Here is an 18,171-nt window from a genome sequence, read left to right on the forward strand (position 1 = left end):
GTCTTGATCTTCCTCATCATCGTGTACGACATCTTCTACATGATGATTGTGTACAGCATCACCGTCGTGATCATGTCCTGGAGATTCTACGTCTTCTCGCCCGCCCTCACCGCGGTGGTACTTGTCTTGTTGCCCTTCCTCATTTCTTGCCCGGCCCCGGCCATGGACGACTTCATAGTCATCTTCATCACCTTGCCACCGATAGCCATCCATGAAACCACGCAAGAGCAGGTGGTCCCGCACCTTCCCGGAATCCGGGTCCGCAATAAGGCTCTTCAGCTTGCATCTTCGACACGGACATCTTATCTCCGTCTCGTTCTTTTGAAGCATCTCGGCCTTCGCGGAGCTCAAAAACCTATTCGCGATGCCTTCAGTCATCGTGTGAACCATGGTCGCCTGCAGGGTAGAGCAAAATGATATTTTAGAACCAAGAAAAAATTTGGCATGACATTCCCTAAAAATAGGACCAAAAAGAATGCATAGTGCCAAAATTCTCGCCGAAACGGAAATGAATCAAAACATTCTGGCAAAATATTGGCAACTATCGCATTTCAAATACCGGTACCTTCAAACACAAACATATATGCAACACCACAAACACATGCAACACCACAAACATACATAGATCTAGCTAGGCCACAAAAAGTGCATGTGCACGTTGTTGGAGCGAGCTAGGGAGAAAAAAAGTAGATCTACATCATGAAGATAGCTTTCCCCTTACTTACCTATCAAAAAAGGTAATTTCACCACTTAATTTTGATGAATCTATGGTGGAAATGAGGTGAGGAGGAGGAGGCAGCCGAAAGCTTGGAGAAGGAGGTGGAGGGAATGAAGTGGGGAAAGTGAGTGGGTAGGTGTGGGGCTGTCCAAAATATCTTGTTTGGGTCCCAGGTTACTAATGGCGCACCACAAGGAAATGCGCCATTAGTAACCAGGGTTACTAATGGCGCACCTGCAGGTGGTGCGCCATCAGAAGTTTTGCAAAAAAGTAAAAAATATAAATATATATACTAATGGCGCACCGTATAATAGTGCGCCATTACTAGTTTAAACTAGTAATGGCGCACTGTGAAACGGTGCGCCATTAGTAGTTTTGCAAAAAAAGAATAAGAAAAAAATTACAGTAATGGCGCACTCTCTGCCTGGTGCGCCATTACTAGTTAGAACTAGTAATGGCGCATTGTCGACCTGATGCACCATTAGTATGTATGGAAAAATGGAAAAAAATAATACTAGTGGCGCATCCTGTTTCTGGTGCGCCATTAGTGTCTTCCACACTAATGGCGCATCACCAACAGGTGCGCCATTAGTATATAATAGTGGCGCACTGCTTCCCTGGTGCGCCATTAGTATCAATCCTATCTATAGCCCTTTTCCTAGTAGTGCAGGTAAGGCCCAGGTGGGCTTCTCCCTCTCTCTCTTTTTCTGATTTGTTTTCTTTTTCTACTTAACTGCAACTGTTGGACTTTATTAAAAATACTAAAACGTTTCCAAAAATCCTGAAAATAATTGTGGGCTCTGTTTAGAATATTTCCAAGAGCAAACATTTATTTCCAGAATTATTTGAGCATTTAAATTATTTTATAGCATTTAAATGCCCAAATTCAAATACTTATGATTTAATTCAATGACCTTCTGTTGACCTAGAAAATTGTGCACCAATTTTGCCAGAGGTTCTAACCCAAGACAAAGAGGGTGAACTTTTTAAAAGGGCATTTCAGGTTCATTGAAAATAATTTTAGTAAATCCTAGTTGTTTCCAGGGGGGTGTTGGGGGTTTCTACCTTCCCCATTTCAAATTTAAGAGGAATTTAAACATGATGCACACTCTAATGCTTGAACTAGCTAGGGTGTGACAAGTAGTGATACACATATTCATAATGTTGAAGCCAAAAATATGTAGAGTTGATAATGATAGTGCAACTTATTTGTGGCACTACCGTTTAGGTCATATTGGTGTAAAGCGCATGAAGAAACTCCATACTGATGGACTTTTGGAACCACTTGATTATGAATCACTTGGTACTTGCGAACCGTGCCTCATGGGCAAGATGACTAAAACGCCATTCTCCGGTACTATGGAGAGAGCAACAGATTTGTTGGAAATCATACATACAGATGTATGTGGTCCAATGAATATTGAAGCTCGTGGCGGATATCGTTATTTTCTCACCTTCACAGATGATTTAAGCAGATATGGGTATATCTACTTAATGAAACATAAGTCTGAAACATTTGAAAAGTTCAAAGAATTTCAGAGTGAAGTTGAAAATCATCGTAACAAGAAAATAAAGTTTCTACGATCTGATCGTGGAGGAGAATATTTGAGTTACGAGTTTGGTTTACATTTGAAACAATGCAGAATAGTTTCGCAACTCACGCCACCCGGAACACCACAGCGTAATGGTGTGTCCGAACGTCGTAATCGTACTTTACTTGATATGGTGCGATCTATGATGTCTCTTATAGATTTATCGCTATCGTTTTGGGGTTATGCTTTAGAGACGGCCGCATTCACGTTAAATAGGGCACCATCAAAATCCGTTGAGACGACGCCTTATGAACTATGGTTTGGCAAGAAACCAAAGTTGTCGTTTCTGAAAGTTTGGGGCTGCGATGCTTATGTGAAAAAACTTCAACCTGATAAGCTCGAACCCAAATCGGAGAAATGTGTCTTCATAGGATACCCGAAGGAGACTGTTGGGTACACCTTCTATCACAGATCCGAAGGCAAGACATTGTTGCTAAGAATGGATCCTTTCTAGAGAAGGAGTTTCTCTTGAAAGAAGTGAGTGGGAGGAAAGTAGAACTTGATGAGGTAACTGTACCTACTCCCTTATTGGAAAGTAGTACATCACAGAAACCGGTTTCTGTGACACCTACACCAATTAGTGAGGAAGCTAGTGATGATGATCATGAAACTTCAGAACAAGTTACTACCGAACCTCGTAGATCAACCAGAGTAAGATCCGCACCAGAGTGGTACGGTAATCCTGTTCTGGAAGTCATGCTACTAGATCATGATGAACCTACGAACTATGAAGAAGCAATGGTGAGCCCAGATTCCGCAAAATGGCTTGAAGCCATGAAATCTGAGATGGGATACATGTATGAGAACAAAGTGTGGACTTTGGTTGAATTTCCCAATGATCGGCAAGCAATTGAAAATAAATGGATCTTCAAGAAGAAGACTGACGTTGACGGTAATGTTACTGTCTACAAAGCTCGACTTGTCGCAAAAGGTTTTCGACAAGTTCAAGGGATTCACTACGATGAGACCTTCTCACCCATAGCGATGCTTAAGTCTGTCCGAATCATGTTAGCAATTGCCGCATTTTATGATTATGAAATTTGGCAGATGGATGTCAAAACTGCATTCCTGAATGGATTTCTGGAAGAAGAGTTGTATATGATGCAGCCGGAAGGTTTTGTCGATCCAAAGGGAGCTAACAAAGTGTGCAAGCTCCAGCAATCCATTTATGGACTGGTGCAAGCATCTCAGAGTTTGAATAAACGTTTTGATAGTGTGATCAAAGCATTTGGTTTTGTACAGACTTTTGGAGAAGCATGTATTTATAAGAAAGTGAGTGGGACCTCTGTAGCATTTCTGATATTATATGTGGATGACATATTGCTAATCGGAAATGATATAGAATTTCTGGATAGCATAAAGGGATACTTGAATAAGAGTTTTTCAATGAAAGACCTCGGTGAAGCTACTTACATATTGGGCATTAAGATCTATAGAGATAGATCAAGACGCTTAATTGGACTTTCACAAAGCACATACCTTGACAAAGTTTTGAAGAAGTTAAAAATGGATCAAGCAAAGAAAGGATTCTTGCCTATGTTACAAGGTATGAAGTTGAGTAAGACTCAATGTCCGACCACTGCAGAAGATAGAGAGAAAATGAAAGATGTTCCCTATGCTTCAGCCATAGGCTCTATCATGTATGCAATGCTGTGTACCAGACCTGATGTGTGCCTTGCTATAAGTCTAGCAGGGAGGTACCAAAATAATCCAGGAGTGGATCACTGGACAGCGGTCAAGAACATCCTGAAATTCCTGAAAAGGACTAAGGATATGTTTCTCGTATATGGAGGTGACAAAGAGCTCATCATAAATGGTTACGTTGATGCAAGCTTTGACACTGATCCGGACGATTCTAAATCGCAAACCGGATACGTATTTACATTAAACGGTGGAGCTGTCAGTTGGTGCAGTTCTAAACAAAGCGTCGTGGCGGGATCTACATGTGAAGCGGAGTACATAGCTGCTTCGGTAGCAGCAAACGAAGGAGTCTGGATGAAGGAGTTCATATCCGATCTAGGTGTCATACCTAGTGCATCGGGTCCAATGAAAATCTTTTGTGACAATACTGGTGCAATTGCCTTGGCAAAGGAATCCAGATTTCACAAGAGAACCAAGCACATCAAGAGACGCTTCAATTCCATCCGGGATCTAGTCCAGGTGGGAGACATAGAGATTTGCAAGATACATACGGATCTGAATGTAGCAGACCCATTGACTAAGCCTCTTCCACGAGAAAAATATGATCAGCACCAAGGCTCCATGGGTGTTAGAATCATTACTATGTAATCTAGATTATTGACTCTAGTGCAAGTGGGAGACTGAAGGAAATATGCCCTAGAGGCAATAATAAAGTTATTATTTATTTCCTTATATCATGATAAATGTTTATTATTCATGCTAGAATTGTATTAACCGGAAACGTAATACTTGTGTGAATACATAGACAAACAAAGTGTCACTAGTATGCCTCTACTTGACTAGCTCGTTAATCGAAGATGGTTATGTTTCCTAACCATAGACATGAGTTGTCATTTGATTAACGGGATCACATCATTAGGAGAATGATGTGATTGACATGACCCATTCCATTAGCTTAGCACCCGATCGTTTAGTATGTTGCTATTGCTTTCTTCATGACTTATACATGTTCCTATGACTATGAGATTATGCAACCCCCGTTTACCGGAGGAACACTTTGTGTGCTACCAAACGTCACAACGTAACTGGGTGATTATAAAGGTGCTCTATAGGTGTCTCCAAAGGTACATGTTGGGTTGGCGTATTTCGAGATTAGGATTTGTCGCTCCGATTGTCGGAGAGGTATCTCTGGGCCCTCTCGGTAATGCACATCACTTAAGCCTTGCAAGCAATGCAACTAATAAGTTAGCTGCAAGATGATGTATTACGGAACGAGTAAAGAGACTTGCCGGTAACGAGATTGAACTAGGTATTGAGATACCGATGATCGAATCTCGGGCAAGTAACATACCGATGACAAAGGGAACAACGTATGTTGTTATGCGGTCTAACCGATAAAGATCTTCGTAGAATATGTAGGAGCCAATATGAGCATCCAGGTTCCGCTATTGGTTATTGACCGGAGACGTGTCTCGGTCATGTCTACATTGTTCTCGAACCCGCAGGGTCCGCACGCTTAACGTTACGATGACAGTTTCATTATGAGTTTATATATTTTGATGTACCGAAGGTTGTTCGGAGTCCCGGATGTGACCACGGACTTGACGAGGAGTCTCGAAATGGTTGAGACATAAAGATCGATATATTGGACGACTATATTTGGACACTAGAAAGGTTCCGGGACAGATTGGGACAATATCGGATCACCAGGAGGTTATCGGAACCCCCCAGGAGGTATATGGGCCTTATTGGACCTTAGTGGAAAGGAGGGGAAAGGAGCAAGGGAGCCCCCCCCCCAAGCCCAATCCGAATTGGGAAGGGGGCCGAACCCCCTTTCCTTCCTCCCTCCTTCCTCTTCCTTCCCTCTCCTACTCCTAATAGGAAAAGGGGGAGTCCTACTCCCAGTGGGAGTTGGACTCCCCCCCTTGGGCACGCCACCCTCCTTGACCGGCCCCTCCTCCACTCCTTTTTATACCGGGGCAAGGGGGCACCCCAGAGACACAACAATTGATCATTGATCTCTTAGCCGTGTGCGGTGCCCCCCTCCACCATAATCCTCGATAATATTGTAGCGGTGCTTAGGCGAAGCCCTGCGATGGTAGAACATCAAGATCGTCACCACGCCGTCGTGCTGACGGAACTCATCCCCGACACTTTGCTGGATCGGAGTCCGGGGGTCGTCATCGAGATGAACGTGTGCAAAAACTCGGAGGTGCCGTAGTTTCGGTGCTTGATCGGTCGGGTCGTGAAGACGTACGACTACATCAACCGCGTTGTTATAACGCTTCCGCTTCCGGTATACGAGGGTACGTAGACAACACTCTTCCCTCTCGTTGTTGTGCATCACCATGATCTTACGTGTGCGTAGGAAACTTTTTGAAATTACTACGTTCCCCAACATCTCAGTCATCCGTTTCTCAAACACCATGTAGTGCAAGAAATCAAACGGAGGCGATCGAGTCTTGTGGGGAAAAGTGCGCAAACCTCTGCAGAGTGTATAAACTAATCATGGTTAGCCGTGTCCCTGTTTATGGACATCTTGAGTATCTAGTACTTGGATTATCATGTGAATCTCATCATGTTACTCTAAAATTAATTTTGTTGGGTTTTGTTTAATGATGATGCTTAATTGGGATTGAGAATGCTGTCAACCATTCTCAATGTTTAACAACTACCATGATAGTTAAATAAAATTTATTCCTTTGCAGTAGGGAAAAATTGGCTTTACGCAAAACTGTAACCATAGAGCTTTCCACCAGCCAAATATGCATATAGAATAGCCTATTTCATTCCATTACTCTATATGTGTTACTTTGCCAACATATTCCATGTGCTGACCCGTTTCGGGCTGCAACGTTAATGTTGCAGACTTTTCAGACGACGATTAAGGTGCTTTTAGGTCGTGGTTCTATACTCAGTGATGCCGTTGGAGTTCATGGACTCACTTATCTTTCAAGCCTTCCACTGTTATCGTTATTAGATGGCCTTAAGCCATATTTATTGTAATAAGTTCTCTTTTGAGACACTCGATGTAATAAGTGTGTGATTGCTACTCTGTTATAAATCCTTTAAATACTGTGTGGTGTCAACATTACTGATCCAGGGATGACACCTGAGCCCAGAGATTGGATCGTTTGAGGTCTGGTCGCTACAAGATCGTATCAGAGCACACGCTGACTGTAGGACACGACCACTAAGCTAAAGGACCTACATCACTACTCACTCTCTTCTCTTTCTGACTTCTCATCTTTTCTACTCTTTTAGGATGGCGGATGCAAGGAACAAGTTCACGCAACCAGATGAAGATACACCCTTTGGACGTCACTTGAAGGAAGTCACTAGATACCTGAACATAGGAGTACCAAGCTTCACCGGGACCTACAACGCCACTTTACCGGAAGAAGAGCGCTGGATGATTCAAGTTCAAGTTCCAGGAAGGACGTTCATGCCAGTCACTGAGCCCATAGAGTTTTCTTTTTATGCACCAACTTGGGATCTAGGAAAGAGCATGGCAGCTCACATCGCCATGGGACGCATTGGAGAAGTCTACCGCAATGATCTCAAGGATACTATCTACCAGATTTGTGGGCGCCGAGATGAGCACTGGGAGATGATCAGCACCAGGAAGGATAGATCAATTGCAGCTTTTATCCAGGAGTTAAACCAGCACATTCGACGTCAGGAGAACCAGATGTGCGCCGACATGATAGATCTGAAGACGGCAAAGACAAGAATCAAGGAACTGGAGGAAGAACTCAAGGCTACACATGAAGATTATGAAGAGGAAATTGAAGTGCTATTGGATAAAAATGACGATCTGATCAAGAAGATTGGAATATTTATGGGAGGCCCTACACCGGTAGAAGAAGACGAGGAACCCCAGGAGATTCGCCCGGAAGACTACATCATCATCGACGACACCGACTCGGATCCAGATGATAGCGATGATGACTATGTTGATGAAGCTGGAGCAGATATCATGGAGTCTGCAACCGAAGAATATTTCTAGTAGACCACCAAATCAGTAGTAGTATTCCACCATGTAAATATGGTAGTCCGAGCACTTTTGCGATAGTTAGATCAATTGTATGCCCTTGTTTGATTGATTGAATGAAGTGAATTGTTTGCTTTTGCCTCATGTGCATATGGGTAGTGTTTTCTCTTTAGACCCCCTCTATTCTTAAATCTCATCTTTTCTAAACCCTCAAATGCCTCCGAGACGTGACCCCGGATTTACCTTCCCACCGGAGCTCACTCAGTTGATCCAGCAGCAGAACACATTGATGCAGTTGCTAGTCTAGAACCAGAATCTGGGGAACAACAACAACAACCCACCACCACCACCTGTTGATCATTTAGCCCGTTTTCTTAGGCTGAATCCACCGGTGTTTTCCAGTAGCACTGAGCCGATAGTAGCAGATGATTGGCTCCGTAAGACAGCTAGGGAGTTGACCACAGCAGGATGCACAGATGCGGAAAAGGTGAAGTTTGCCGCACATCAGCTTGAAGGACCAGCAGCATCATGGTGGGAGAATTTCACAGCTAGTTTCCCTATCGACACTGTCACGTGGGACCAGTTTCAGCAGGCTTTTTGTACTATCCATGTTTCAGCAGGAGCTATGGCCATGAAGAAACGAGAGTTTCGCAACTTGCGCCAAGGAGGACGGACAGTTGGCCAGTATGTGGAGGACTTTAGTAAGCTAGCACGTTATGCCCCAGATGACGTTGCTACGGATGCAGCTAAGCAGGAGAAGTTTCTGGAAGGACTGAATGATGAGTTGAGCATGCAGTTGATGGTAGAAACCTTCAACAACTACCAAGAGTTGGTAGATCGTGCTCTCATGATTGAAGGGAAGCAGCAGCAGATTGAGAATCGCAAGAGGAAGTATGGACAAGGGAAGTACAATTCAGGAGCTCAGCAGAAGCCACGTTTTACCCCTAGACCGGGAGGACATTTTCAGCATACCCATGGAGGAGGTAGCTCGCAAAATCACAATGGCACCAAGAATGGTAATGGAAATGGAGGAAGCAACGGCCAGAACCGCACCAACCCATCGACCCCAGCCAAGAGAGACCTGAGCCAAGTCACTTGTTTTAAGTGCCAGAAGACCGGACATTATGCGAATGAATGTCCTGAATCCCAGAATGGAAATGGCAATGGAAGCTCTGGGAAGAAGCCGAACCCTTTCAACAGGGGACAGGTGAACCACGTTAACGTGGAGGAGGTTGAAGAGCAGCCGGATGCAGTAATCGGTAAGTTTTTGGTTAAGTCATTTATTGCACTCGTTCTTTTCGATACTGGTGCATCGCATTCATACATATCAAGGGGATTTGTGGATAAGTATAATCTGCCCACCAAAGTTCTTAGAACACCTATGTTAGTAAGCTCACCAGGAGCGGAGTATATGGCTAGCCAAGGATGTTTTCAAGTGCCATTGAGTATAGGTAGGCATGTGTTTTCCCTCGGATTTAATCATTTTTGGAATCACAAGGATTGGATGTAATTCTGGGGATGGATTGGCTGTCGATGTATGGAGGAAACATCGACTGCGCCGGTAAGACGATCTTGCTTACCACCCTAGAAGGGAGAAGGATCAAGTATGTATCCTGGCATGTGCTGAAGAGGACTCAAGTAAATTGTCTAACAGGAGTTGTGCAGGAGGAAGTACCAGTAGTGAAGGATTTCCCTGATGTATTTCCAGAAGAGTTGCTAGGCATGCCACCGGATAGAGATATTGAGTTTTTGATTGAGCTTTTGCCAGACACAGGGCCAATATCAAAGAGACCATATAGGATGCCCGCAAAGGATTTGGTGGAGATTAAGAAGTAGATTAAGGAGTTACTGGATAAAGGATATATTCGCCCAAGTTCTTCGCCTTGGGGATCGCCAGTACTACTAGTGGAGAAGAAGGATGGATCATTAAGGATGGTTGTTGATTATCGAGGATTAAATGAAGTAACCATCAAGAACAAATACCCACTACCGATGATCAATGATCTGTTTGATCGATTGCAAGGAGCTAAGGTATTTTCCAAGATCGATCTGCGATCAGGATACCACCAGTTGAAGATTCAAGAACAGGATATACCTAAGACAGCTTTTACCACCAGGTATGGGATGTACGAGTATACTGTTATGTCATTTGGTCTGACTAACGCACCTGCATATTTTATGAACATGATGAACAAAGTGTTTATGGAGTTTTTGGATAAGTTCGTCGTAGTGTTCATTGATGATATCCTTGTTTACTCGAAGAATGAAGAGGATCATAAGGAGCATTTGCGTTTGGTACTTGGTAAGCTCAGAGAACATCAGTTATATGCCAAGTTTAGCAAATGTGAGTTTTGGTTGAAAGAAGTTGGATTTCTCGGACACGTTATATCCGGAGAAGGTATAGCAGTAGATCCCACTCAGGTTGATACCGTGACAAATTGGGAAGCCCCAACAACAGTTGGAGAGATCTGGAGTTTTCTTCGACTCGCGAGATACTACCGGAGATTCATTGAGAATTTCTCATAGATTGCGAAGCCTATGACGGAGTTGTTGAAAAAGGATACCAAGTTCATATGGACTGAGGAATGTGAGGCTAGTTTCCAGGAGTTGAAGAAATGTTTGGTTACATCACCTGTATTGATTTTGCCAGATCAGACCAAGGATTATGAGGTGTATTGCGACGCTTCACGTCGAGGACTTGGAGCAGTGCTTATGCAGGAAGGAAGAGTTGTTTCATATGCCTCACGACAGCTCAAACCTCATGAGTTAAATTATGCTATGCAGGATTTGGAGTTAGCAGCCGTAGTGCATGCATTGAAAACTTAGAGACATTTTCTCATTGGAAACCATTGTGAGGTGTACACGGATCACAAGAGTTTGAAGTATATTTTCACGCAGAAGGAGTTGAATCTCAGGCAAAGGAGATGGTTGGAGCTCATCAAGGATTATGATATGAAATTGCATTATCACCCCGGAAAGGCTAATGTAGTAGCTGATGCGTTGAGCCGTAAAAGCCATGTCAACACACTAATGACAGGAAATTTACCAAGGGAGTTAGCCGAAAATCTTTGTGGGCTATGTTTGGAGATAGTTCCGAGAGACTATGTAGCAGCATTGGAGATTCAGTCTACTTTGATGGATAAGATCAGAGAAGCTCAAAAGACCGACAAGGAGATTGCCTCTATAAAAGAGAAAATGAGCAAAGGAAAAGCTAAAGGATTTCGTGAGGATGAGCATGATACCTTATGGTTTGAAGACTGTGTTTATGTGCCAAATGATTCGGAGATCGGGAAGTTAATTCTGCAAGAGGCCCATGATTCACCATATTCGATTCACCCAGGAAATACCAAAATGTATTTGGATTTGAAGGACACCTTCTGGTGGACCGGAATGAAGAAGGATATTGCGGAGTATGTAGTAATTTGTGATGTATGTCAGAGAGTAAAGGCAGAGCATCAGAAGCCAGCAGGATTGCTACAGCCATTGCCGATACCCGAATGGAAGTGGGATAAGTTAGGCATGGATTTTATTATAGGATTGCCCAGAACACGTTCAGGCTATGACTCGATATGGGTTGTAGTCGATCGTTTGACAAAGGTAGCTCATTTCATTCCAGTGAAGACCACCTATACCAGTGCAAAGTTGGCAAAGATATACATGACCAGAATCGTATGTCTGCATGGAGTTCCAAGGAGCATAGTATCAGATAGAGGAACCCAATTTACCTCAAAGTTCTGGAATCAGTTGCATGAAACTTTGGGTACCAGACTGGAGTTTAGTACAGCTTTTCACCCGCAGACAGATGGACAGACTGAGAGAGTCAATCAGATTTTGGAGGATATGCTGAGAGCTTGTGCACTAGATTACAGATCTAGTTGGGACGAGAATTTGCCATATGCAGAGTTCTCTTACAACAACAGTTGTCAATCCAGTTTGAAGATGGCCCCTTTCGAAGCCTTGTACGGAAGGAGGTGCAGGACCCCATTATCTTGGGATGAACTTGGAGACCGCTAGTTGTTTGGACCGGATCTGATAAAGGAGTCTGAACAGAAAGTGAAATTGATTCGTGATAGGCTCAAGGTAGCTCAATCCAGGCAGAAGAGTTATGCAGATTCTAAACGCAAGGAGACAGTTTACGGAGTCGGAGACCGAGTTTATCTTCGAGTATCTCCACTTCGAGGAGTTAAGAGCTTTGGAGTTAAGGGAAAGTCAGCGCCACGTTTTGTAGGCCCATACAAAGTTTTGGAGCGTATGGGAGAAGCAGCCTATAAGTTGGAATTGCCCGAAGGATTGTCAGGAGTTCACGACGTGTTCCACGTTTCCCAGTTGAAGAAGTGCCACGCAGAGATGGCTAATATACCGCTAAGTGATACAGTGCCACTGGAAGCAATTCAGTTGGACAGTGATTTGACCTATGAGGAGAAACCAGTCAAGATTCTAGAGCATGCCAGTCGAGTCACCCGCAACAAGGTTATCAAGTTTTGCAAAGTTCAGTGGAGCCACCACACGGAGGATGAAGCCACCTGAGAGCGAGAGGAAGAATTGCTGAAGGACCACCCTCACCTATTTTCTAGCCAACCCGAATCTCAAGGGCGAGATTCATCTTAAGGGGGGTAGGTTTGTAACATCTCAAATTTTCAATTTGGAATGTTATACACTAGATCATCATTGCATATCATATTTTATTGCATTTTGGTTGATCCTAGAAAATTCTACGCAACTCAAGGACCCTGGGAGAGAGTTGGGGATTTCGTTATTTTCATATTTGAGTTTTCTCAAATTTTGAAAATAGGATCATTTGATTTTATTTATTTTATCTTCAATTATTTCTATTACAAAAATATGAGAGAGGGAATAAAATTACTTTCCCGAAATAAAGAAATATTGAGGATTTAATAAAACAATCAAATAAGATTTTATTTTGGTTTTATTTGCTATTTTATTTGAATTAGGGAAAAATGCGCGTTTTTCAAAATTGCATTTAGGCCCCAAATAAATGTTCATACTGTGCGGCTTGATTTTAGAAGCCGGGGAAAATTTATTTCAGGATTTTTGGAGTCCATTTATTATTCGTTTTGTTTTTTTTCTGAGCGTAATTTTTTTTTTAAAAAAGAGTCCCAACCAACCTTGGGCCGTAACCGGCCAGGACTCCGCCTGGCCGGGCCTTCAAATAGCGCCGCCGAGGCCCGAGGCCAGCCCAGCCGCGCCCCGCCCCGAAACCCTAACCCTAGGCCGCCGCCGCCATCGCCCCACCGCCGCCACGCCGCCCGCGCCTCACCGCCTCGCCGCCTTGCCGGACCGCCGGAGGTAGTTTTTCGCCGCTGGTTTTTTAGAAAACTGATCGGTTTTTCATCGGTTTTGTTTGGTTTTTTTAGTTTCAGTTTTTTTAAATAGATTGGTTTTTCTGGTTTATTTAATTAGCGATCGTTCGTCCGTTCGTTCGTCTTAACGAACATTCGTCGTTTTACTTTTTTCTCGGATTAAATCCGCGATTTATCTGATCATGATTCCTGATCCGATTTTCGTTTTAGTCTAACTTTTCGCTCATTTATCGGAATCAGGCGATTCAAGCGCCTAGAGTTTCGTCTCGAAACCCTTTTTCCGTTTAACCAACTCAAACAAGTTTTTGCCACTGTAAAAATTGCTCTAGATCCAGAATAGTAAACGAAGCCTGTTTCTTTTGCCGTTTGTCTTTCGTTGCTTCGTTCGATTTGATTCTTTTTTGCCAACCAGAGTTCTTAAGTTGAACTTTCTGGTTAGATCTTTTATTCGAGTTTTACCTGTGCATTAGTTGAGTACTTATTGTATGTTTGTTTGTTTGTGATAGAGTACCCGGAGTGTGCTGCTTGCTACTTCGAATCACTAGGTTTTGCGGATCATCAGCAAGGCAAGTAACACTTTGATCATACTTCCAATTACCCAGATTTTATTGCATTAGATCAATCCTCACACATTGCATGATTAGGATCTAATTAAATTATGGGTTTTGGAAGTAGTTGAGGTAGTACCTATTACCCGTTATTATCAAACCTTTGGAAGTTACTTCTACGTTTCCTTATTATGCCATGCTATGCTAGTAGACGTGGATTGGATGAGTGTATCCATGACAGATGTGAGATTGTTAAATTAATGGTTTATCTAAGGTGGCAACTTAAATACACATCTGGGTGGATTGAGGCACCTGGGTATTCCAGCGATTGCCTGTTTTTTTTATGGACCGCCACCCAGGCTCAAAGGGATCATGAGATTTATTCATGCTAGAAACTTCCGTGTGCAACCACAAGATACTATGGGCTCTAGCATAGTCGATTAAGTTGTGCGAACTCTTACAGTGGTAGACTAGCAGATGTAGGGGAAAGTAGGTGTAACGGTCTACCCGATCGTAATGTGCTAGCGCTTCTGAAAGACTATGTCTCGGTCATCCGTTTCTCAACACCATGTAGTGCAAGAAATCAAACGGAGGCGATCGAGTCTTGTGGGGAAAAGTGCGCAAACCTCTGCAGAGTGTATAAACTAATCATGGTTAGTCGTGTCCCCAGTTATGGACATCTTGAGTATCTAGTACTTGGATTATCATGTGAATCTCATCATGTTACTCTAAAATTAATTTTGTTGGGTTTTGTTTAATGATGATGCTTAATTGGGATTGAGAATGTTGTCAACCATTCTCAATGTTTAACAACTACCATGATAGTTAAATAAAATTTATTCCTTTGCAGTAGGGAAAAATTGGCTTTACGCAAAACTGTAACCATAGAGCTTTCCACCAGCCAAATATGCATATAGAATAGCCTATTTCATTCCATTACTCTCTATGTGTTACTTTGCCAGCATATTCCATGTGCTGTCCCATTTCAGGCTGCAACGTTAATGTTGCAGACTTTTCAGACGACGATTAAGGTGCTTTTAGGTCGTGGTTCTATACTCAGTGATGCCGTTGGAGTTGATGGACTCACTTATCTTCCAAGCCTTCTGCTGTTATCGTTATTAGATGGCCTTAAGCCATATTTATTGTAATAAGTTCTCTTTTGAGACACTCGATGTAATAAGTGTGTGATTGCTACTCTGTTATAAATCCTTCAAGTACTGTGTGGTGTCAGCATTACTGATCCAGGGATGACACCTGAGCACAGAGATTGGACCATTTGAGGTCTGGTCGCTACAGTTATTGAAGAAGGATACCAAATTTAAATGGACAGAAGAATGTGAGGCGAGTTTTCAGGAGTTAAAAAAACATTTGGCTACAGCCCCAGTGCTGATTCTGCCGGATATACGTAAGGAGTTTCAAGTGTATTGCGATGCCTCTCTCCTAGGACTTGGAAGTGTGCTGATGCAGGACGGAAGAGTTGTTTCGTATGCCTCGCGACAACTGAAACCGCATGAGTTAAATTATGCCACGCATGACTTAGAGTTGGCTGCCGTACTGCATGTGTTGAAGACTTCGAGACATTATCTTAATGGAAACCATTTCGATGTATACACTGACCATAAGAGTTTGAAGTACATTTTCACACAGAAGGAGCTGAACCTTAGGCAGAGGAGATGGTTGGAGCTTATAAAGGATTATAACATGAAACTTCACTATCATCTAGGCAAGGCCAATGTCGTAGCAGACGCTTTGAGCCGGAAGAGTTATGCCAACACACTCATAAGCGCAGGATTGCCAAAGGAGTTGGCGGAGGATCTCAGGGAACTTCGATTGGAGATTGTCCCTAGAGGTTTTGTTGCAACAATGGAGGTTCAGTCTACATTGTTAGGAAAGATTCGAGAAGCCGAGAAGGATGACAAAGAGATCGCCGAGATAAAAGAGAGAATGAGCAAAGGAAAGGCCAAAGGTTTTCGTGAGGATGAACACGACACCTTGTGGTTTGAGGACCGTGTTTATGTGCCCAATAACACAAAGATCGGGAAGTTAATACTTCAGGAGGCTCATGACTCACCATACTCGATTCACCCCGAAAACACCAAGATGTATGTGGATTTAAAGGAGCGTTTCTGGTGGACTGGTATGAAGAAGGATATTGCCGAGTATGTAGCCGTGTGTGATGTATATCAGAGAGTGAAGGCAGAACATCAAAAGCCAGCCGAGTCACCCGTGGCAAGATTATCAAGTTTTGCAAAGTTCAGTGGAGCCACCATACCAAAGATGAAGCCACCTGGGAACGAGAGGATGATCTTCGCAAAGACCACCCACACCTATTTTCTAGCCAACCCAAATCTCGAGGGCGAGATTCATATTAAAGGGGGTAGGTTTTAACATCCCAAATTTCCAATTTGGAATGTTATACATAGATCATTCATGCATATCATATTTTGCTGCATTTCATTTTGCGATCCTCGAAATTCTAAGCAACTCAAGGGCCCTCGGAGAGAGTTGGGGATTTCACTGTTTTCATATTTGAATTCTATCAAATATTGAAACGAGGATTTTTTTGGTTTTAATTATTTTTCTCTCCGAAAATATTTCATATTAAAATACATGAGAGGAGATAATATGACTTCTCCAAAATAAATGAAATATTGGAGGAAAAATATTAAAATCAAATATTTGAATTTATTCGGAGGTTATTGTTATTTTATTTGAATTAGAAAAATTGCACGTGTTTCAAAATTGCATTTTAGGGCCAAGAAAATTTGTTTTGACATTTTTAGATTTTTATTTATTTTTTCTAGGATTTATTTAAGTTTCGGCATATTTTATTTAGACGGTGAAAAATTGTTTTGGCATTTTTAGATTTTTATTTATTTTTCTAGGATTTATTTAAGTTTCGGTGAAATTATTTTTAAAAAAAATCTTCGCTGACTGGGCCAAAGCCCAGCCAGCCGGCCCGGCTCAGCCGAACCGTCCGCCTTGTCCGCGACGCGGAGACCGCCGCCGCCGCAAGCCGAGTCCGGTCGGGACTCCTCCCTGCGCCGCCTCGCCCCCTCCCAAAGCTAGCCCCCCTCCTTATATATGCCGCCCCCGCACCCCCACACCACCACCCGAACCACCCCGCCCCGCCGCCTAGCACCGCGCCGCCGCTTGCAGCCGCCGCCGCCGCCTAGCGCCGCTGCCGTCGCCGCCCCGCCGCCTAGCACCGTGCCGCCGCCTGCCGTCGCCGCCCTGCGCCACCCGCCGCCGCAGCCGGACCTCGCCGGAGGTATAAACCGCCATTGCCGCCGTTCGGTTTATTTTTTGAACCGGTTCGGTTTTTTTAACACCCTAGGTTCGTTTTTTTAGATCGGTTCGCCGGTTTTCTCGGTTTAGTTTGCGGATGTTCATCCGTACGTTCGTTTTAACGAACGGTGTTCACTCGTTAGCCACAGACAACGAACGTTCGTTCGTTAGCCTGTTCGTCAGTTTTCTTTTTTCGGATTTTTCCGCGATTATTTCCATCATGATTTTTGATCCAATTTTCGTTTTAGTTTATCTTTTCGCTCGTTTATCGGAATCAGGCGATTCAAGCGCCCAGATCTTCGTCTCGAAACCCTCTTTTTGTTTAACCAACTTGAACAATATTTTGATATAGTAAAATTTGACCTTAGTCCAGATTAGTAATCGGATCTTTTTTCTTTCGCAGTTTGAGTTTCGTTGCTCCGTTTGATTTGATTCTTTTTGCAAACCGGAGTTCTTAAGTTGAACTTTCTGGTTAGATCTCTTATTTGAGTTTTACCTGTGCTTCTTTGCTTGATTGCTTATGTATGCTATTGTTTGTTTGTGATAGAACACCCGAAGTGCGAAGCGTGCGACTACGAGTCTCTAGGTTTTGTGGATCATCAGCAAGGCAAGTAACACATTGATCATACTCTTTTCATACCCAGTTTTTATGCATTAGCTCCAATCCTCGAACATTGCATGATTAGGATGTGTTTAACATGTGGGATTGGGAAGTAGTTGATGAGGTAGAACCTATTGCCCTGTTATTATCAAACACTTGGGAGTTACTTCTACGTATTGCTTATATTGCTATGGTATGCTCGTAGACGTGAATTGGGTTTGAGTGAAACCATGACATATGTGAGATTGATAATTAATGGTTCAACTTAAGGTGGCAACATTAATACACATCTGGGTGGATTGCTTGTCGGGCACCTAGAGAATCCAGTGTTGTCCTAGGATATCCCGGAGTACCCGTGTGATAATCCTAAGGTCCGCCACCCAGGCTCAAAGGGAACTGAGATATTTCATGCTAGAAACTTTTGTGTGCAGCCACAAGCTATTGTGGGCTCTAGCATAGTTGAGTAAG

At 43.1% G+C, this 18,171-nt stretch overlaps 1 pseudogene; it reads left to right on the forward strand.

Annotated features, from left to right (window-relative positions):
- LOC125519090 (G-type lectin S-receptor-like serine/threonine-protein kinase LECRK2) overlaps positions 1 to 18,171 on the forward strand; it is a 64,442-nt pseudogene that overhangs the window by 43,338 nt on the left and 2,933 nt on the right.

This window comes from Triticum urartu, chromosome 7A (genome assembly GCF_056163025.1).
Source record: "Triticum urartu cultivar PI428250 chromosome 7A, HENAU_Tu73, whole genome shotgun sequence".
NCBI lineage: Eukaryota > Viridiplantae > Streptophyta > Magnoliopsida > Poales > Poaceae > Triticum > Triticum urartu.